Genomic DNA, 23,092 nt, shown 5'->3' with positions numbered 1-23,092 from the left:
AGCACAATATCTTGATTAGCCTGTTCTTGCAGATGTACTTCCGAGGATCATAATGTTCAGCAGATGTCCCCTGCTCATTTCTCCATTAAATGGTCCGGCCCTCTGTTTTGTCTGATTTCTTATCTGTCTGAACTACCATCAGTCCTCTCAAGAAAAACATAACTCCTTCTCTCCCTATTTAGATGTTTTCCAGACAACCTCGTAATGCTGCAGCACTAAAAATCCTCAGCCTCACCCAAGACCTTGATTTATTTGGACCAGCTGGTGACAGACCTGCATAATCAAGCTGTTCACTATGATTTAAGCATACAGATAATGAAAAATAATGTGCTTGTTAACCAGTATTGATCCCAATGACCGGTTTATGAGATTCTAATCATGTTACTTTGTCCAATGTTTCTGGTAAATAAGCAACCACAAGAGACTATTCGCACAAATCTAAAGTGGTGTTTTGTTGAATGTATTACATCTGCTGTTGATGTTACAATAATCTCTGCCATTTTACTTTCATTAAACACATTAGAAGTCTTAATAGCACACAGTTGTAACTTTTTTTCTGGCTTTTCAACTGCATGTTCCGTTTGTTCTGTTCGAATTTCTGTTTTTCGGTAATTTGCTTCAACCATCTTCCACAGAAATGTTTTATGTCTAAGGTCAAAATAAATAATGCGGTCACACTTTACAATAAAGTTTTATTAGGTTGGGTTAGTACAATTGACTGACATTAACTAAAGGGTGTCCGTGGGGTCTTAAAAAGTATTGAAAATTGATAAACCAGAAATTTAAGGCCCTTAAAAAGTGTAAAAAAAGTTTGTAATGCTTTTACATATCTTAAATTTGGAATTATACAACATCTAGTTGTATGATAAAGTTTGCTTTTAATTTGACAATTCTGTGGTGCTGTGTAGTGTATGAAATCAAAAAAATCCTGCTAGATTTAACATTATTGCTTTGTTTGCTGTAGTAGTTGAGGTTATTCTAAAGTCCCTTTAAGGCACAGGTGTCAAACTCAGTTCCAAAAGGGCCGCAGCTCTGCACAGTTTAGTTCCAACCCTAATTAAACACACCTGATCAAACTAATTGAGTCCTTCAGGCTTGTTTGAAACCTACAGGTAAGTGTGTTGGAGTAGGGTTGGAACTAAACTGTGCAGGGCTTCGGCCCTCCAGGAATTGAGTTTGACACCCCTGCTTTAAGGCAAGGGTGTCCAGACTCGGTCCTGGAGGGCCAGTGTCCTGAAGAGTTTAACTCCAACCCAAATCAAACACACCTGAACAAGCTAATCAAGCTTTTACTAGTATACAATAAACTTCCAGGCAGGTGTATTAAAGCAAGTTGGAGCTAAAGTCAGCAGGACACCGGCCCTCCAGGACCGACTGCAAGTAACTTTACACATCCATCTCTGAAACAAAAATCCAGCACGTTTTTAAGCAGCAGATGCCCTTTTAGCCACAACCCATCTCTAAGAAACATCCACACACACTCATTCACACTACAGACAATTTAGCCAACCCAATTCACCTGTACCCCATGTCTTTGGACTGTGAGGGGAACTGGAGCACCCGGAGGAAACCCACACGACAGCACAACCTACTTCGCCACTGCGTCACCCACTGTATATCATTTTTTAGGTTGTCATGTTTTTGTAATAATTTGCTTGAATTTAATTCATCATATTAACTAATACAACCTTATTGTGATGTTTTCCAATAATACAAATGTATAAATTTTATTTTCTAGGTTGCTAAATATGAAAAATGAGTAAAGTCTTAGCATAAGATGAAAGTTAAAAATGACTATGAATGATTGTAATGATTTTAAATCCATCTTATTTTGCTTTTATAAACTCAGATTGCTAGTGTATAACCTTGTTTGAAACTAGTGTCGGCCTCTTTAATCAACAGGGCATACAAAGTGTAATTTCTCAAGCTGGTTTCCTCTGCAGTCAACTGAAAAGCAGTAAATGGAATCATTTTTCGACACAGTTTGCAAATATTATGACAAGCACGTAATGTTCCACCTTTAATTCCTAAAATATTTTGTAATCGGCTTTTGAGGAGATAAAATTGGTTAGAGTTTTTATGTTTGATTACATGCCAAATGTACATTTCACTGCGCTATCCGCAGAAATTATTTATCCCACTCAAGAATCTCAGTAGTTTTTCTAGCCATGGAACTGGAATCTCTGAGAAGTCTAGCCACACAGGAAGAAATGTTTCACGTCATATAAACTTCAGAAACATGTTATATTTTAACTTGATCAATCTCAGGAAAAGACTAAATGTTTAGAGGGGCCGCATTCCATAAAGTTCTCAAAAAACCATTGAGAAACGATTATAGCCATAACAGCTTTCCGGTTTTTCTAGCTGAAAAATGTTTCTGGTAATAAGCAATTCCTTAATAGCCGAGACAGTTCCAGCCAGAAAAATAGCTTGCATTCTTTGAGTCACACCAATCAATTACACTTTATGTTTCAAGTAGTTAATTAAATCCAGTCAGCGTCCTCGTTTAATTTGACAGATGTAATGATATCATAGAATGTAATTCTCTTCATAAAGATCCAACAAAAATCTCAGAGACACGATCAAACCGTGCTGTTATGGGAATTCCTGGTGAGTTTTATTGCTTGATTAATTCTGATTGATTTATATCTAAGTGTGACAAGCAATAACACATGCAATAAATCAAAACCAAAATTTATACAGGAGTGGTAGAATTACGCAAAACCAAAATAGCTTTGTCAAGCTCCTTAACAAACCAAGGCTCCATTCCAGAGTGTGAGAGATTGATGACCTAGCTTTCGCATAGGGGGGGTGTATGGTTGGGGGTTTCAGAATGCGCAGAATTATTGGACTGCTGGGAAGGTGCTGAGGAAACAGATTGTGGTCCAATGGCAAACTCCATGAGTCCGCGGCCTATTAAAGTGCTGACACGCCACTTTTTTCCACAGTGAACTGTGAGGAGGAGGAGCAGGGGGCTCGGGGAGGTGACATCCTGGTCCCCTTGTGTCCCTCCTGCAGTCTAGATTACTGTTTCCACTGTGTCTTTATCTTCATTTCACTTCTGCCCATTGTGAATTGAGGGAAGCACTTTCAGCAGAACTGTCTGCCTTAACAAAACAACCATGTGGTAAATGGCAAGTGTCTGGGCACGACAGTCAAAGCATTCTAGACTGTGGTGCCCCATAAGGTTGTGATTTATCCTTAAGCAAACAATGTTAATGTCTGCCTGGTTGCCTCAAAAATATCTGCTTGTTGCCATAAAGGCGAAGATCATTTTTATGAGTCCACAAGGGGGCAGTCTGCTCAAAATCAGGCACCATTGATGATAACATGATTTTTCTTTGAATGCCTTGACTCAGATGTGGTAAAGTGTAAAGCCTTCGTTTTTACAACTGGTGTTTGGAAAAAGAACCAACCAAAAAGGTTGCTGAAGTGGATGGAGCTTTTAGTAGATTTAATTTAGCCACTAAACTGTCACCCCACAATTGCAGCTCACTTGAATTATAGGTGAGATATGAATATTATACGTCAAGATAAATTCAGTTTCAGACAAAAAAAAAAAAAAAAGCAAAAATTCTAAAGATTTTTTGGAAAAATCTACTAGCAAAGAATTAAGAGGTTGAAAATTAAGTTCAGGTTTTATTTGAGTAACAAACAGGATTGAAATTAAACCAATTTTTAAAAGTAAAATTAATTCATGCAATTCATCACAATTTATTTAGACTTTATAAACAGACGGACAAACAAACAGATTTGATTGATCAATGAATTGATTTACTGCTCTCTGTAGTTAATTTTGCATTTTACATTGAGAATATAGCCTTTGTTGTAGTTATCTCAACATGTTTTTCTTGTTTTTAATAAAGAACCAGCAACACATTATGTCCATGAAGCTAGGATCAGTATAAATCCAAGCAGTATGAAAGTCAAGGCATGCTTTAATCCTGGGGTGTGAAGTGCCAAAATCCAAACTTTATTAAAGGTGCATTAGGTGATCTGCCACAATGCTAACCTGTTAGCATAATATCTTTGAAACACAGTCCCTCCCCTACCGTCCAAAACTGCGTCCTTATTAAACACAATTGCGTGCACCTTAAAGATGACAGCAGACAATCCTCCTTTACATGCTGTTCTAATGCGACTCTGCTTAATGGTTGGCCAGCGGCATACATGCATACCTATATGCTATTTAGACAGAATATTCAAAGTAGCATGGTAAACAATACAGGGACCCCATCACAGTTTGTCATTGTTCAAAACTGAATCAATCTTCATCAATCTTCATCCATGGCTGAACAGTGCTTCTGGGTATATAACCCATTCATAATACAACAACATCTACATCAGCTTTGTGTGACTAAAATAGTTTTAAAACACAACCTTACCTGTCTAACAGTAACACTTCAGCCATGTTGTCGTCCTTCCTCCAGTGTGCAAAAGCAACTCCAATAGTCATTCAGGATTTTAAAAAGTTTTGATTCAGCATTTTTTATTACCTCTCACTTTCTTGTCTCATGTGCAGTAGTGGAAAGAGTACTGAAAAAGCATACTTGGTATGGTAAAAGTACCATTACTTGCCTAAAAATGCAGTGTAAGTTGAGTAAAAGTACCTGTTGTAAATATTACTAAAAGTAGGAGTAAAAAGATTACATGTAAATTATGGATGTGTGTAAACGTAACATTCTGTAGTGAATTTAGTTATTGCCCCGCAAGCACACAATGTCATAAGACGCTAATATTAGGTTAGATTTAGGTTGTGATGTCAGGTGACCAAAATTCAATGTCTAGTCAGCGTCTAAGGACAACATTATATTGATGTCCAATAATGACATCAAATGACGTTGATATTTGGTTGATTTTAAGTTGTTAGAAAGTGACCAAAATTCGATGTCGAGCCAACATCTTAAACCAACATCCTATTGACGTCAAATACTGACATTTATTCATCAGTTACGGCAACCAAAATTCAACGTCTGATAGACGTCATAGTGGTAACGTTGACACATCGTCAAGCTGTAACATCATCAGACTTTGATATTTGGTTGGTTTTAGGTTGGACATTGGACATTGACATCGGGCTGACATTGAGTTCTGATGTAAACCCGATTTTCATTTCCCAAAAAAATGGGGGTACAATTTCAATCTGACGGCATGTTGACCTCTTGTGCCTGCTGGGTGTTTAAGGCCATTTCGGTCATCATACAGTAAATATCCATCATCTCATCAGTGACATGCATCTAAACCAGGGGTGCCCATACTCGGTCCTGGAGGGCTGGTGTCCTGCAAAGTTTAGTTCCAATCCCAATTAGACGCACCTGGGCTACCTAATCAATGCAAAGTATTTTGAAAAGGGGGAAAACAATAAATCGTTGTATGAATGCTGTAATGTTTAAATAATTTACCAGTTAAAACGTATAAAGGTCGTGTGACCATCAGGAGGAATACACCATCTCATTTCTCAAAGGATGTGTTCTCCTGAGTTTGTTCCTCCAAGGACACCTGGCAAGGCCGGTCTCCAAAAGAACGCAAGTCTGTTCTCTGTGTTCTTGGAATTGAGAAACAGCCTGTGTTTGGGCATCCCTGATCTAAACAGTCTCTGGGTCAATGCGTGTAAAGATTTTTAACATCTTCTTGGACACTTAATGCTTCCAAACAGTTTGCTGCAATGTAAAGTGCAAATGTCTTGAAGTAGTTCATTATGATGCAATTTACCTTCTATGTGTGATTTGATTGGACAAGAATTACAGGACTGATTTTTCTAATACCCATAGACAAGAAAAAATAAAGTAGTGACTGCAGGTTGAAGGAAAGTAGTGGAGTAAAAGTACAGATACTGCACTAAAAATGTACTCAAGGAAAAGTAAAAATACACATTTTTAAAACTACTTAGTAAATTACAATTTTTGAGGTAAACTAATCAATTACAGTAACTTGAGTATTTGTAATTAGTTACTTTACACCACTGCTCATGTGCACATGAATGTAAGGTGTGTGTGTGTGTGTGTGTGTGTGCGTGCGTGCGTGCGTGTGTGTGTGTGTGAAAATGGTGAATCTTCGTGAACAGAGTTGGGCAGTACGTTGTACAAATTTACATTTGTTGTCAGACAGTTTGGGCAACTTATTAGAATTATGGGAATTTGACATAATTTAATTGGAATTTTTTTTGTTTCATGAAAAAAAAATACATATAAATACATTTACATCATTTACTTTAATCAGTACTATTAGAATGTGAAGAGACTTTCAACCAGCACAACAAAAAAAGTTTTTGAAGGTAAATCACCTACTTTAGTGGTCGTCTCAACCACCGGGATCAATTGATACTGTGCTGCACAGGAAATCATTAATTATTTCTGTTTTATTATCTGAGTCTAAACAATCTTTTATTTTTGAAAACTCTTTTATTTAGAAAAATGATTGTATTCTCTTGGTTTCGTCCTGGTAACATGAGCGCCCAAATTTAACCCACAAGCAGCAAAATGAGTAAGCAACAGACATCTTTGGAAAGTTTCTTTACTAAGGGGAAAAGGTCCCGTGAAGAACCCATGAACTGCCAAGGAATAGATTCGCAACCCATTTGTCAACAAATCAGGTGAATTCATTATGGCTGTTCAAGAAAATCAACCGCTGGAGATCCCTAATGACAGTGGCAGGGGCCATTGGCATATCGCATCTTTTCTAGAGTTCGCACAAGTTCATTAATGAAGGTGCACGGCTTGCGAGTCACATGACAAGAACTGATCAGCTTCAACTTGTATGAAATATAAACATTTCAGTAAGACTAATTATCTCAGACAAACACAGAACACCCAAACACAACAGTGCTTTACAATTTTTTCCATTAATAAAACTTGTTTCAGAGTGACCACAACGTTTTGTCAGCTTGTCTTTCTCTGAGAAAACACACAACCATATGAACGCTTTTGTCTTGATTTGCTCGCTGATGTCCTCTGCGTGGTCCTCTATTTGTCAAGTTACAGTTTTTACTATTTAATAGCTTAGATTCATTTACATTTAATTGAAATATTTAATTTCAATGAGGTTTTTTGTAGCTCAGACAAACAAACAAACAAACAAACAAACAAACAAACAAACAAACATTCAAACAAACAAAGGTTATGTCAAATAGAAAGGATAATCTCTGTTAAAGGTATTGCCCTAACCCTCTCTATCATTCTCAGATGGGATGGTGGGCCAAATCAAAGGCTATAATAGGCCAACTTTGGCCTGCAGGCCCTGCTTTGGACATCTATGCTTTAATCACAGGGTTAGATTAGATTTCTACAGCCTAAGCATTCTTCTGAAATTCAAGCTCTGAGACAAGAACAAGGACAAGCAAATCACGGCCAGAGGATCACACACTAAGACAAATAAACGCTGTTTACAAAATAGCAATTTGATCCGGAGATATTTGGAGGATCCAAAAATGACAAAATAATGTCAGCTACTCTTTAAGTGAATTTATAGCGATGGCTTTCATTGCAAGTCGTGCTATATCATTATGTGGTTAGTGGTTACATTTATGCCTCCAAGCAACTGCTCCAACCCCATTCTGTTTAAACAAAAGCCTAATTTTCTCAGAATCTGCAGCTCTAGACCTGCTGCTTCACTGAGATGAGCAACAGAAGAGGCCACGGTTCAGGGGAACAAAGTCTGAGCAATCAAATTGTGTCCTACTGAGGGCCCTTAACACAAGCCACGTTTCTTTGCTCATTCATCTCCGCTATGGCCTGCTCAGCACCTCCTTGATTTTGGGATGAGGATCTTGGGACAGCTGTACAAAACAACAGCTTTAGGGTAAACCTGAATGACATGTTTTTCATATCATCTATTGAAACCTTTTTGGTCTCTCCGCCTATTTTTTCTCCTTTTTTTTTTCTTCAACACTAATCTCTCATCCTTGACAAGGTCCAGATGTTGCTTTTGGAGGTGCTGGAGTGAGATTCACTTTCTCTCCGCCTAATAAAATGTCTGATATCTGTTGACCTGGTCTTCGTGTCTCCATTGATCATTTATTGCTAAAGGTTTCCACACTCCATTGAAAGAAGAACATGCAGGAGTGCTGTGTGTTATTTATTATAGCATATATACACTCACCGGCCACTTTATTAGGTATACCTTATCAGTACTGGGTTGGACCCACTTTTGCCTTCAGAACTGTCTTAAACCTTTGTGGCATAGATGCAACAAGGTACTGGAAATATTCCTCAGAGATTTTGGTCCATACTGACATGAGAGCATCACGCAGTTGCTGCAGAATTTGCTCTATATCGATTACAGGTGCTCTATTGAATTGAGTCTGGTGACTATGGAGGCCATTTGAAAGAAACCAGATGAGTCGCGCTTTATGACAAGGCACGCTATCCTGCTGGAAGTAACCATCAGAAGATGGCTACACAGTGGTCATAACCTAATAAAGTGCTAATAAATATTAGGTGTACCTAATAAAGTGGTTCTGTAGGTCTTGTCTATGAACTCTGATGGTTAGTTCTCAAGTCTTAGCTGGGCCTTAGTGGCTTTATTTTCTTTTTCTAAAACCAGTCGAGAGTTTCCTTTCTGTGTTTGCTGAAATGTGTGAAATAAAATTAAAAATAAATGGTTTTGTCTTTTTCATCCTGGTAGGTGTTGGAACTGAAGCAGTTAATCTTCATTTACACTGACAAGGGTCAAGGTTGCTAAAAGATTTTTGTTGCTGTCTGGGCTTTCCATGTCTTTTTACACCTCCCTTTATTCGTGTGTTCTATACATTTTCTTAACAAATCAATATTTATTTCTTTTCATGAATGGATTACTTTTGTTGTTTTTAATGTCTGGTGAAAAATTCAACTCAAAAGAACCATGAGAAATATATTTTCTGAGAAAACAGTGGTGGTGGTGGTGTTCAATATTTGTGTATACAGTATAGCATATATTTGCTGTCAACATTTGAAGTGGATCAAAACTTTTCATCAAAGATTTCCTACAACTAATGAACAACACCCATTCTTTTCTTTTGATCAGCTTCAAATATTTACTACTGTATACCAAGTGCAGGTTCACAAAAAACTGATACTCAAGTGGAAAAAAGGTACGTCCTGTCCAGATACAGAAAAATTGGCCTTTTTACACAGCAAACCTGTATTTCTGTCATCCACAGCCAGTGTTTTGCCATGTTATCCATCACTCAGTTATGTTATCTGGCTAGTCTCGGTCTGTATCAGAATAGGATAATTTTCAAACCTTTCAGCCATTCCTAAAAGAAAGTGCCAAATCAAACGCTGCCCTTGCTGCCTTCCTTACAATACCATATTCTTCATCCATTCACAAACAAATAATCAAATAAATGCATTATAGCTATATATAAAATAATATAATTATATTATTATGTGTTTTTAGACAGACCAGAAGTTTTAGGAGATCACAAAAGTTGTGACTTTATTTAATTATTCAATCATATATTTTTATGATTATTTTTATTTATTTATTTGGCATTTGTTTGTATTTTATAAATGAATGCCAGTGGAAGAAAGAGTTCACTATACTGAATAGAACACCTCTGCAAGAAATACAAGTGTTGAATGAATCAACTCTTGTCTGAAACATGCTTTACGTTAAATATTTTTATTGAGAAATGTGTAGATTTTAGAGTACAGTATAATGATTATTATAATTTTTTTACGAATTAATGTGATAAAAAAATAAAGATTTGGTTGCACTTTATTTTAATATGTCTACTATTTTTATTATGTCTACTAACTATTGTGAGCATTATTAATTCACTACATGTACTTGCTACGGTATATGGGTTAAAAAAGAGGGTCAAGTTTAGGGTTAGTTACTTTTAATCATGCATAATTAATTGTATCTCCTATAGTAATAGTACAGTAACATCTTAAAATATTATGTTGCCAAAAATTATCATATTACAAAAAAAGCAATCTGTACAGCTAGAAATTTCAACAATTAAATTACAATTATGTTTTTAGTGATTTATATAATTTCTATGTAAATCCAATAAAGCTGTTTTTAACAGATTCAAATATAATCTTAAATATGATTTTAATGCTAATTTATTGTCCAGTAATTTGCAATTAGTGTTTACTTTTAACTAAAACTCAGCAGTCCTACTGTAGTTTTACTAGCAATATAACAACAAAAATAGGGCATCATGCCAATTCATAATAAACTATTAAAAACTCTACATATTTTATAGCTCATAAAATTAAGCATTTGGCTTCCTTTCATGCTGTTTAGGTTATTGTTGCCAGTTTTTGCATGTGCATGGTGTATTATCTCTGTTTAATATGGATGAGGTTTTGCGGTGACTGCTTGTGATAAATTTCAAAGCATCAATTGAATTGACTTTAAACTAAAGACCATTCAGAAATATTTTGCTTAAAATGTCCTTGTTTTCAAGCAAACTGTCTTTCTGAATTTATGGAAATGCATTGCAACTGTATAATATTCCAGCTTATCACAAAATATTTTTCTTTAGAACAGCTACAGTATATTATTTGAAGTAAATGAACAAAAAGCCACCAATGTGTTACATAGGCACTGATACTGTTGTAGGTTTGTTAGGCTTTAGGAAATATTAAGAAGGTGATTTAATTTTAAAAAATGTGATAATTTAACTGTATATTTAACTGTGCATGCTATAGTAATTAATAATTCCAGATCAGTGATATATTTTGATGTGAATTTTGTCTTGAGGCATGCAGCTATGTGCTGACTACAGGAGCTCATAAGCCAGTAAATTCCTTTAAAATCAACATTAGTAGAAGTTTACTGGAGAAGAGAGCCATTGCTCTGTTCTGCCTTACAGGCTATAACGGTTGTGGCATCCACGCCTGTTTAACCGCGTGAGGAAGCAGCATGCGTTTGTTTTTCACGCTACTTCTTCCCTAACTCAAACCAGTGCAAACGCTTTGCCAAAAAAGACTTTTTGTGGGGTTGGTTATTGCCCTTTGGACCCAAAAAGCTGGCACTTGTGTACACTGGAGGAAAGGAAGTCAAAAATGGTTCTCTAGAGCATCTTAAAAAAACTTTATTGTCATTTAAGAATGCGTGTTTTGTGCTGCCAAATGTGTTTGGCAAACTGTGTTCCTGCAACACTATTTAGCAGTAAAATATGTAAAAGAATCATTTTGGGGCTGTTGTGGGTGCAAACAGCTAGTGGAAGTTATGGAGGAGAGACTGCAAGAATTTCTGTTATGCAACGGTAAACAAATAAACAAGCACCCGAAGCAGTTTCTATTTTGAGCTCTTTTTAATTGACAACAACTTCTTCAAAGAGCCCTGCAGATTAAAAACCTGTTACTAAATGGATGCTTGTTAAATAAGAAGCCAAAACTGTATCCAATAGAAAAGCTTGAATTTATCAGAAGCTGAAATTGCATCCAGTCTCACTTAAAAACTGACTATTAGATGGATTTAATGCTGGCCCCATGCAGAGGGGCTTCTGGGAAAACTCAGCAGGTGTGGTGCTGATTATGATCTAAAACCCCAGTTTTGGATAACAAGAATCACACCATATACCACTATAGCCGTTTCGGCTAACGCACAGTTAATGCCCCATTACTTTTCAGATCTGACTTATGCACAGTTGTCGTCCACAGGTGGTGTTGTGTGATGATGGAACTTAACAAAGTTTTCGTATCAGATGTCTGGGTTGGTAATGTTGTCACAAGTATAATAAAGTTTTTAAAAAGTGAAAATAACAAGAGGAACTATATACACACACACACACACACACACACACACACACACACACACACACACATATATATATATATATATCATGACATCAGAACAGCAGAAACCGTTGCTATTTCACTAACGTCACTTTAGAGTTAGTATTTTTCTGATTCTCTAGCATAATGTCTAAAATGATGACAAAACAGGGGATTTTGTGCACATTTTAAGATTATAACTCTAAATGGCTTAAAATGCCCTCAGTCTAAAAAGGTTTCCCAGTGTTTCTCTGTTGCAATTGGGAGATCACAATGATTACCCTCCAAAAAGCCAAAAGAAGAGCAAACACTACCTGATCAGTGTTTGCGATGAAGAAAAACTCTAAACACACGCAGGCATTTTTTTTTTTTACTGAAAAAAAGTAAAAAATGAATGAATGAAAACATATACACAAACCACCTGAAATTAAAAATATATAAATCTGTCCTGTAAGTGGTGGTCCATTAAGCTGTGATAAACCAGGGAAAAAGCAGAAGGAAAATAATAAATGAAATCTGTCAAGTACTTGCATTAATCGATAACATTAAAACTGACATTAATTAAATCTTAACAGTCTGTTGTCATTCCTGATATTTCAGATTTAGCTTTTAAGTAAGTAGAGCAATGTAAACATTGCAAAAAACATTGTAAACTAAGTTTGGTAGATTCAAATAATATAGTGTAAACACATTGTGAAACATCAATATCTGTGCATTGATCATTAATATTAAAAGCTCCAAGATCTATAGGTATTATAAAGTAACACAAATAATGTATAGTTTTAAACATTATATTTATTTTTCAAAAAATTGCTCAAATTAGCAAATAAAACACAAGGTAGGCCTACTGGGCTAAAAGGGGATGCCTCTCAGACAATTTTAAAAGCTTTCATTCTCACTTGTTTATCCTCATAGCATCCACATGGGATAAAAGAACGGCATCTTAACTCTCTTTCTTGAAACACAGTTGCCGTTTATTGTATAGTAAATCTGACTCGTTCAAAGTAGCGTCACTGCGCAAAAAACGCTATAAATGCATGCTGCACTTCTGACTGCACATTGTGTCTTCTTTTCCATATAATGCACAGAGTTTTGTGGTAAGGGACGTTTTCATTTGCCATTCACTGACAGTCGGTCAGGCTCATCCAGTTCATCAAACTCCATCTTTTAAAATCTAAATCGAAAGTGGAATAAAACAGTCTTCTAGCTCATAAAAGCCGTTTCACGCCTTCTGATTCTGGTTCTTGGGATAAAGCAGCTTTTGTGGTCAAATGCAGGTGGCAATTAGCAGTTTTTGCATACAAACTGTTATTTCTGAATGTGCTGATGCTAGGATTTAGATGATTTGAAGCAAATCTATTTGTTGATGGTGTACTATGTGCCTAAAGCATTCACTCATGTCATCATTATCTATTTTTTTGGCGGAAGTGGCATTTAGAGGCTATCGCATCTGAATTCTACATACTGTATATATACAAATATAACAACACAGCCAGAAAACTTGATGTCAAAACAACAGCAATAAAAATAAAACATGTCAAAAATGCAAATCTGATGTCAGTTGACTGCCTTCATGTCAAAACGGTATCAAATTGACATCTAATATTTGTGTCAAAAACACATCAAAAATCAATTACAGTACAGTCCTGTCACTTTGAAATCAGTAAAAGAGCACATCAAGATAAATTTTTCAACATCCCTCTGTGGGAGTTTTCTGTAGTTTGATCTCTGGTTGTTTCAGACTCCCATGTTTATTTTATTAACACAGAAAGACTGTTTACAAATATAAACAAACAAGATGCTATCCTTATTGTTCCCAGTGTATCCATTGATACTAATAAAGTGTGTAGAATGGTCCTAAAATGGGCTTTATCTGTAATGCAGACCAGATGAATGGGGAAAAGCACTGTGAGGGGTTCAGTCTGATGGCTTTGGGACTCGTGATAAAGCTTGCTGTTTGAAGAGAAGCTGAAATCAAATCCGTACGTCTTATCTGCAGTTCTCATTGGCTCTTTGATCTGACTGAAGCAAAAGTGGGACATAAGGATGAATGCAAAGGTCGTCTCCCCAGGACCAGTGTGTTCACATTCTCTTACCCAGGTATATACACCCAGAGGAAGAGCACTCGTTCTTATACCACGCTAGGTACACTGGCATCCCCCTCTCCTAAACTCGATAGTCACATCTGAAAGTAATTGTAGGTCTGTGTGGGGGCTGCCGGATTCCATTGAGGACCCCCTCACCGGCAGAAAGGAGGGAGGTAAAGCGTTGGGAAAAACAGGGATGGCAATTAAACAATCACTGGTCTTTTGATGGAATTCCCGGTGGAGTTAGTCAAAGCGGGATTAATCACTGGACTGATCCTGGTTATCCCACCACATATCTTTTTTTACAAGCTTGTGCTATTTACTTATTATTATCATCCTGGGAAAGGAAATTTATAACAGGTCATGTAAACTGAAACACTGTGAAGGTATAAATGAGTTTTTAACATTGCCGCACATTAAAACTGAAAGCATACTACTCAGATTATGATTTAATAAACTGCCCTGGATTGACTGTGTGAAGCATTGTGATTAAAATCTTAAATTTAAGTACAAAATCTAGGATTACAAACCACCACAGGAAAACTTGCCGCTTAGCCTCCTCAGTTATCAGCTCATGTCAAGCATTGTATTACAACTAGCAATTTAGTTAACATTCTGCCCAGGCGACTGGATAATTACATGGATTTACATTCAAAATGAGCACTTTCCCTTTGTAAAATCAAGATGAATGTATTTTCTCTTTAAATGTCACACAAATTCTGCTAACTCCATATTTCAGCATATAATTCAGATCTCTACTTGATGTTATTTCACTGCAAACTTTCCTGTTCTCGAAACACTGCATCATTTATCACCCCTTCAAGATGGCGCGTGTATAATTGTTGGATGTGTTTTTGGTAACACACAGACAGACACATATGGCTGTGATCACATATATGTGTGTGTTTCCTCAATGGCCTTATGCGGCTATGAGTCAGACAACAGCATTGATGTTTTATGGTACAGCTCACCCAGCCTTGGCAGGAGTAGAGACAGAGCGATACGGAGGATGAATGTTTTACATCATGTGCTTTACGGCCTCATTTGGAGACAACAGCTTGTACCGTGACCTCAAGACAAACACCACTCCAGAGGCACCCCATCTTTAGAAAGAGGGACGTAGAGAAGAAAGGAGGCCCCAATAACAAAACGTCACACCTGGAGCTGAGAAACCCGACACTAGTCTTCGGTTTCCCTGGTCGGGAAGTTAGAAGTTCTCTCAGTGGCAGGACGTCTGCTGTAACTTGAAGCAGGTGGTGAGATGCAGTAGCCCAGTAGTGCTGGAACCATTCGCTGTCATGCAAAGGAACAGTTTCATTTGATAAAAGGGCTTGGAGATTAAAGAGACTTGAATGGAGATCCTCCAATGGCACGCCTTGATTTATGGTAGCAGCAGGCGAAGGTGGCAGTATGACAAATAACCAGCAGAGGAATTGGGAGTGTCATTTCTCTTTTCGAGTCCGTATGCATTTGAAACGAGAGCAATGCTCTCAGATGTAGGACTCCAGAGATTAAGTCTGGCGGACACCATTGCTTCAATTCTTATTCTCAGCTTCAACAAGAAACCTCTATGCATGTGTCAGTGTGGATGAGCGAGAGTGTTAAAGACAGAAGCAAAGCTTGATCGTGATCCAAATCCCTTTCCAGATAACCCTCACAGTTGGGGCCAAGACTATTGCAGGTGCACCAAACTCCATCCCACCCATCTTCACATGTTCAATATCAGTCCAGTCAGTCAAGTGTTTATCTTAAAACCCACTTGACACAGTACATTAGAGTCAGCCAACAGTTCACATGCATTTCTCATCATTCCCTACAGAATTTGGTATGGGGTCCCTTTTGATTTACTTGAGTTTCTATATAACCTAAACGTTTTGTCTCTACCATTTGTATCAATTTCTTGATGTTTGTTAAAATGTTAGGGAGCTCTAACTCCATGGATATAGTGAGACATCTGGCGGGTCATGCCAGTTGCATTCTTTTCAATCTGATAGAAGCTCTTATCGGTCTGAGATGGAGGTGCTGAGTAGGAGATGTGTGTTGGGCTTTACAGTAACATCAACACATTCCAGCACGCATTCCTCATGGCCAGTGAAAACACTGCCGGTGCGATAACAGAAAGGGCAATCAAAACAACGATAAATCGTGCCGGATATAAAGAGCAGCTAACCAAAACGTAGAGGCTTCAAACAAATACTTTCCCTGGCTGAGCTAAATGCCTGTAATACCCTCGACTGGGGCTATTTCAGCTTCACCGACTGTGTTTTTTTGTGTCTTTGTCTCTGTCCCCTAGATCGCATGTGTGCAATTTCCAAACCCTGGACGTAAACGAGAAAGGAGATAGTATTTAAATACATAACTGATAAAAGAACTGTTGATGTGAATGGTCTATACCCATTGCACAAAGAGATGTCTAAACAATGTATTTTCTATGTCATTTTGGAATGTCCAATTTTGGTCCACTGAAGGTGCAGACTGTGACTCCAGACAGTGGCTTTTTCTCAATATGCGTTCTTCACCATTCTTGCATCCTCGTGTTCTCATGTAATGTCATCATCAACCGCGAAAGATCAGTTCCAAAAATCAAATAGGCAAGAATGGAAGACACGTAAAAGTTCCCTGATGTGTTATTGGTATCGAGGATAAAAAAAAGCAGATGAGAAGCGCAGCATTTTATAAAGATTTGTTATGAAAGTCCAGAGATATAGCTTATTTATCTCAGGAGTTTCCCTAAATGAGACTATAAAAGTAAACATTACCATGATAATCTCAATAAATGCATAAACACATTAAGGGTGTTTATTTGCTGAAATTTGTATTAAAATCTTTTTTTTTTTTTTGTATTGTGCAAAGTATATTTGTAAGGTATTTGTGCATGTTATATATATTGAAAAGGAAAAAAAACAAGAAATTGTTGTGTGTATGCAGTGACCAGGTGTTGCTAGACATAAAGCTCTACTGGACCAGGCCCACCCTAATTTATATATATATATATATATATATATATATATATATATATATTAGGGTTGGGCATCTAAGCTATAATGCCGATCCGATACGCATCTCGATACAAAGAATACGATCCGATAAATTAGCGATACATTTGTGACATATTGCGATGCAACACGATACGATTCACACCCATATCACGATACGATGCGATATTTCAGCACTAACTAATTAGATCAAGTTTATGAGATGATGTGAAAGAGGATGCTGTGCCATTGAATGAGTTTGATTATTTATTAACCAAGCAAAACCAAGACTTTTTTTTACAAACTGGCTTTTCTCTCAGAGCCAGAGTGTCAGTTTACAGTAGAGGGCCATTTTAGAACATATAGCACATATTATTTAAGTATTTTCAAGATAAACAGAATGTATAAGTGCAATATATATTAAAAAAATATGTATATATTTGCACTCTTTCAACATAAATAAAATTAGCATTGCACAACAAGAATTGTGATTTAACTTTTCAACTATGAAAACAAGTTTTACAAAGATATTTTGCCACTGATTATTCAAAACTTAAGGTTGTGAACTAGCAGTGTTATGCTGCGTTGAAACATCACTGTCACTGTAAACAACAGGCTAATAAAAATATAACAAACCAGCAATCTTCTTGCTGTGAGGTGGTCAAACTACCCACTGTGCCACTGTGACACCCAATTATTTTTATCATTATTATTATTAATATTATTATTATTATAATTAAATAAAAATTAACAGGAGGAGGTGTTTAAAACCTTCGTTCTCCGTGACACTAGGCTGAATATCTTTGCAGATGAACAATGCAATAGCATTCGTTATTGGCGTAGAGCGAGCAGAACTGTTGCGCATGGAAAAAAAAAACTTGCAATGCTTTTCTCACCACTTTTGGAACTGGTTGAAGCAGTGCGAAAGCCGGGGATGCAGAAACACTGGAAGATGCTTTCACAACAACACCGTGGCGCCGCTTCAAGTGAGATATCAGATTAGTCATACTGCCCGCGTATTTTACAGATGCGCGGCACATTTTGCAAATTGCATCTGTCCTGTCATGTCGTCCATCCTTAAATCCATAATGTTGCTTGCCATACTTTAGATTTAAAACTCAGTGGGGAATAAAATGTTTGTTTTGCTTCTCGCGCTTTCTGAGGGCGCACCACTAGCTTCATCCGCACACCTGATACACTGAGTTGTAGTGTGAGTGTACACATCCGCAAATCCGTTGCTAAGGCTTACTTTATGTAGGTCGATTAAATTATGCGCCAAAAACAGGTTGACAACACTTGTTAATAAATAAAAAATACATTCTATATTAAAAATATAAGCTGTATCTCGGAAAAATCGATGCATCTCGCAAAAACCGATGCATCTCGATTTGCTTCCAAAATTTCATTCATCCTCTGCTGCTCAACCGATGCACTCGCATCGTGAACGCGCATAACCGCGTATCGATACATATCGGTTAATCTTCCCATCCCTAATATATATATATATATATATATATATATATATATATATATATATATATATATATATATATATATATATATATATATATATATGTGCATGTTACCAACCAGCATTCTCACTGGGAGAAGAGCAGCGCATCAGGGTCCAGCAGGAGCGGTGTGTGAGGTGCGCTGGTATGGTTTTTGAGGTGTGTCAGTTTGCTTTTTGATTAAACTAAATTGCATTCACGAGCGTTGGTTCGGTTGCACATAGCGAATAGCGTCTTTATTCTGGGACTACCCCTCTTAACAACTATACTTCGCATTTGAAGTAAATCTTTTAGTGGGGCACTGGCAATTTTGGGTCTAGCAATGGCCCTGGCTGTAATGTTTAAATCATATTCTATTAAAAATGCATGATTGTTATGTGATCATCAGGAAGAATGCAGCATCAATTTCTCACAGGACACGTTCTGTGTTCTCGCATTCTCCCGAGTTCGTTGTTCAGAGGGGACCTGGCAAGACTGGTCTTCACAAAAATGCAAGACTGTTCTCTTAATTCTTGGAATTTAGAAACAGGCAGTGTCTTTTTTCAGATGTCTACCAAACCCAGTACTGATGTCCACAGGACATCTGTATAAATGCTGATTGTTGTTTAAAAGTGTTCGTTGTGTATTTATTTATTTTTTTTTACAAATCTTTGTTGTACATCCAAATTTGGTCCTCTGAAGCTGCAGTCTGTAATGCCAGATGAACTTTTTTCTTAGCGTCTACCAAACATTAACATCCACAGTTGTCTGCATAACAGACATCCCAAGTCTCGCTGAAGTTCTGGGAGTCTCCTGCAAACGCATAGAGACTCCCTGAAATAGTGCCTTTCCTGCTCGGACCTCAAATACGTTGTGCACCACTGTCCACGGGATCCCTCCCAACTCTTCATCCCATTTGGATAACTGGCATAAGGACTAGTTGTAATCCCAACACAGGCTTATTCTGAAAATGTAGCTCTGCGATGTGATGCCATTCTCTTTTCTCATTTACCACAGCAGCCTTTGGTTGATTTGTGAAAACAAAAACTGCAAAAAATGTAGCTCTTGGATGTATCTTGCTCTCTCCATAAATGTATATGGGGTACAAAATTAGAATAAGCCTGGGTTGCGTAATCAAAATGTGTTGTGCACATCTTTTCAAATTTAAATGTTTTTAAGCTCTGTGCACAAATGTAGTCCCATTTCTGAAGGTACTGTTTCAGTTCATATTCAGACCTACAGATGATAACTGAAAGTACATACAAAGGTGTAATTCATTTCCACTTTAAACTTCCTGCTGTGCCAAACAAAGCTACAGTAAAATGAACTGGTACAGGAGTAAATGCACATACATTAACATAAAATTAAATAAGCTGACAAAACTTACCTTGAAATAAATGGACAATTTTTGTTTAGGATGGCTGGAGTGGGTTTTTGACATTGAACAGAGCTGAGCGAACATTTGCTTCTGAAGCAGAGTCGATGTATGCCAAATGCTTGGTGTTTTGCAATTGGAGGGGCTTTAACCGTTTGGGTTATGGGTTATATTATGACTAATATTAAGAGTTATATAATGAAAGTTCTTATGTACCATGCATGAAATTATTTTCTTAAGCCTAATCTCCCACAAATTGGAGGAGAGACAAAAAAGATGATGCGACACTAATTTTCTGTTGGTTTTGTGCATTTATGTAGTGCAAATACACAGTTCAGGGTCAGAATTCACCAATCTTGAACTTTGGAGTGAAGCTTCAAGTAAAACTCGGAATGGGAGTCAATGGGGTGAAAAGTGCAGTATACAGTAGAACAGCTTTAGACATCCATATGACATTCCAAAACTGTACCTTTATTAAAGAGCAATAAAACAACAGTTGTTATGTATTGTGCTTAGGCTATAAATGATCAAAAATAAACAACATCAGGTAAAACAGGAGACAGTTCAACCAATATAGCACAAAAATATTGAATGCATACCACAGAAACAAAGATAGGCACAATAAGATCAATTTCCTCCCAGTTTAAAAGCTTTTTCTAAGAGATGTAGTTTGAGTTATCATTTAAATAAAGATTCATTAGAGATTGTTCTAATAGACATAGGTAACCCATTACACATTTTAAGACCTACTGCAGAAAAACTTTAGTCTCCCCTTTTCTATTGTTTAGATCTGGGGATTTTTAACATTTTCTGGTTTGACGACCTTAAACATCTGCCAGATATTTTAACAGTTATAGGATTTGAAAGATAAGACGGTGCCTGGCCATTTAATACCTTAAAAACAGACAGTAAAACATTTGTAAAAAAAAAAAAAAAAACTCTAAAGCATATTGGCAACCCATTTAGAGAGCACAGGATGGGGATAATGTGTTCAAATTTACAGGTGCCAGTAAGAAGCCTAGCAGCTGCTTTTTGGACCACTTGTAAGTGATTAATATAGGATTCGCCAATACCTATGAATTGAGTTACAATAGGCCAAGCATGATGATATAAATGCATGAATTAATCTCTCGAATTCGGGTTAAAAAGCTAAAAAGCCTTTCACTGTGGCTAATAATCTCAACTGGAAAAACAATATTTAACTAGTGCATTTACCTGTTTGTCAAATAGAAGGGAGGAATCAAGGATGAAACCTAGATTTAATGTAATTGGATTGATTGTCCAGCATTTGATTCAGCTTAGCAGAGCCAGCAAATGGTCCAAAGACAATTGCCTCAGTCTTCTTCTCATTTGGTTAAAAAAACTCATCCAAGCCTTAACCTCTGACAGCCAAGCAGTGCACACTGCCCATCTCCAGCATTTCGCTTGAGAGGCAATTAGATTTGCATGTCATCAGCAGAAAAGTGATAAGATAATTCATACTTCCTAAATATTGAGCCCAGAGGAAGCATATACAGAACAGAATAGGGGCAAGAATTGATCCCTGGGGAACCCCACCAATTAAAAACACTTTTGATGATAAACATCCATCAATACAGATGAGACTACCTAATCTGGAGATTAAATGTTGAATTGCACATTGATGTCCAAGTGAGGTTATGGTTCATTGGTTGGTTGGTTGGTTGGTTCGTTCATTCATTCATTCCTTTATTCATTCAATCATTCATTTTTATCTGCTTTTTCCGGGGCCGAGTCATGGGGGCAGTAATCTTAGGAGAGAACGCCAGGCTTCCCTCTCCCCAGACACTTCCTCCAGCTCCTATGGGACATAGACATAGATCCTCCAGTGTGTCCTGGGTCTTCCGCGAGGCATCATCCCGATGGGACATGCCTGGAACACCTCCCTAGGTAGGTGTCCAGGGGGCATCTGAAACAGATGCCTAAGCCACCTCAGCTGACTTCTCTTGATGTGGAGAAGCAGCGGCTCTACTCCAAGCTTCTCCTGGGTGACAGAGCTCCTTACCTCTTTATAAGGGTTTGTCCTGCCACCCTGCGAAGGAAACTCATTTCGGCCAATTGTATCCGATATCTTGTCCTTCCGGTCATGACCCAAAACTTATGACCATAGGTGAGAGTATGAACACAGACTGACCTGTAAATTGAGAGCGTTGCCTTTGGGCTCAGCTCCTTCTTTACCACAACAGACCGATACATCAACTGCATTACTGCTCCTGCTGCACCAATCTGCTTGTCAATTTCACGTTCTATCCTTTCCTCACTCGTGAACAAAACTCCAAGATATCTGAACTCCTCCACCTGGGGTGAGGACTTACCTCCAACCTTTGAATTTGACTTCTTTACATCTTCCATATGGTTAAAATGCCTGCTACTTTATTTAGAATTGATATTGTGCAGATTTTGGCTATTGTTCAACAGATGCATTTTCATTCTGTGCAGACTTTATTTCTTGGACACAAAGTTTTATCCATCAGCATGGAGAGGTCTTAATGGCAAGCAGCAGGGCCCCCCTTCCTAACCAACCCACACTGGGCCATGGCAATAATGGGGATCATTGGGAATAGGTCCATGGCAGGAGAACGGAGGCTTATCATTGATCTACCATCTCCCCTCCCGTGCCACTCCCACTTCAAAGCCACATAATGAGAATCACCTGTGGTAGCCAGCCAAGGAAGTCTTTAGTAAGACGTGTAGATTGAGATAAAGGAGGGGAAATGCAGAAAAGCAGGAGCTTTAAATGAGCTCAGCAGTGATCAAGAAGCTTGGAAGATGCACAGTGAAAGCAGGAAGACCATGAAGACTCACTGGCTCAGCAAAGGCTCAGCGGAGGTCTTGCAGAAAGCCCCTCTCACATTAGATTATCCTAGTTCAGACACCCAACTGTACTCCCCTGCTCAGCCCCCAGTGAGGGGCATTTTCTGTTAACCACTGACCTCCATCCATTCAGTCTTGCTCTCTGCTCCTGCCTTTAGATCTGCTACGCTAATCAAAAGCAACTCAGCCTCCCGGTATTTTCTTTTCTTCTTGCGGGTATTATGAGGTGGGCACATATGATGGGGGTTTTAGGGTATTTGCTATAATAATAGCACAACCATTCAATAGGATAAACATCACAGACATTCATAACTTCACTTCAGAATCATAATACAAACCTAAGCTGATGTGAATGAGGATTTACATATGAAGATTATATGTATTAACCATTATAATTTAACATAACAGGGAAAGAATTTGAAATGAAAAGTGCATGCCCTTTGCTGGAACAAGCATACAAGCAATGGTTAGTTTTGCAAATAATAATAATTATCAGTATTTCTGATGGATTTTCCTAATTATGTTATTTAATATATATTATATAGATATCCGTGGTCACATGAGTTTCCCCTACAGTCCAAAGACATGCCCTGTAGGTGAATTGAATAAACTTAATTGGTGG

This window comes from Danio rerio, chromosome 14 (genome assembly GCF_049306965.1).
Source record: "Danio rerio strain Tuebingen ecotype United States chromosome 14, GRCz12tu, whole genome shotgun sequence".
Lineage (NCBI taxonomy): Eukaryota > Metazoa > Chordata > Actinopteri > Cypriniformes > Danionidae > Danio > Danio rerio.
Note: the sequence above shows the minus strand (reverse complement) of the source record.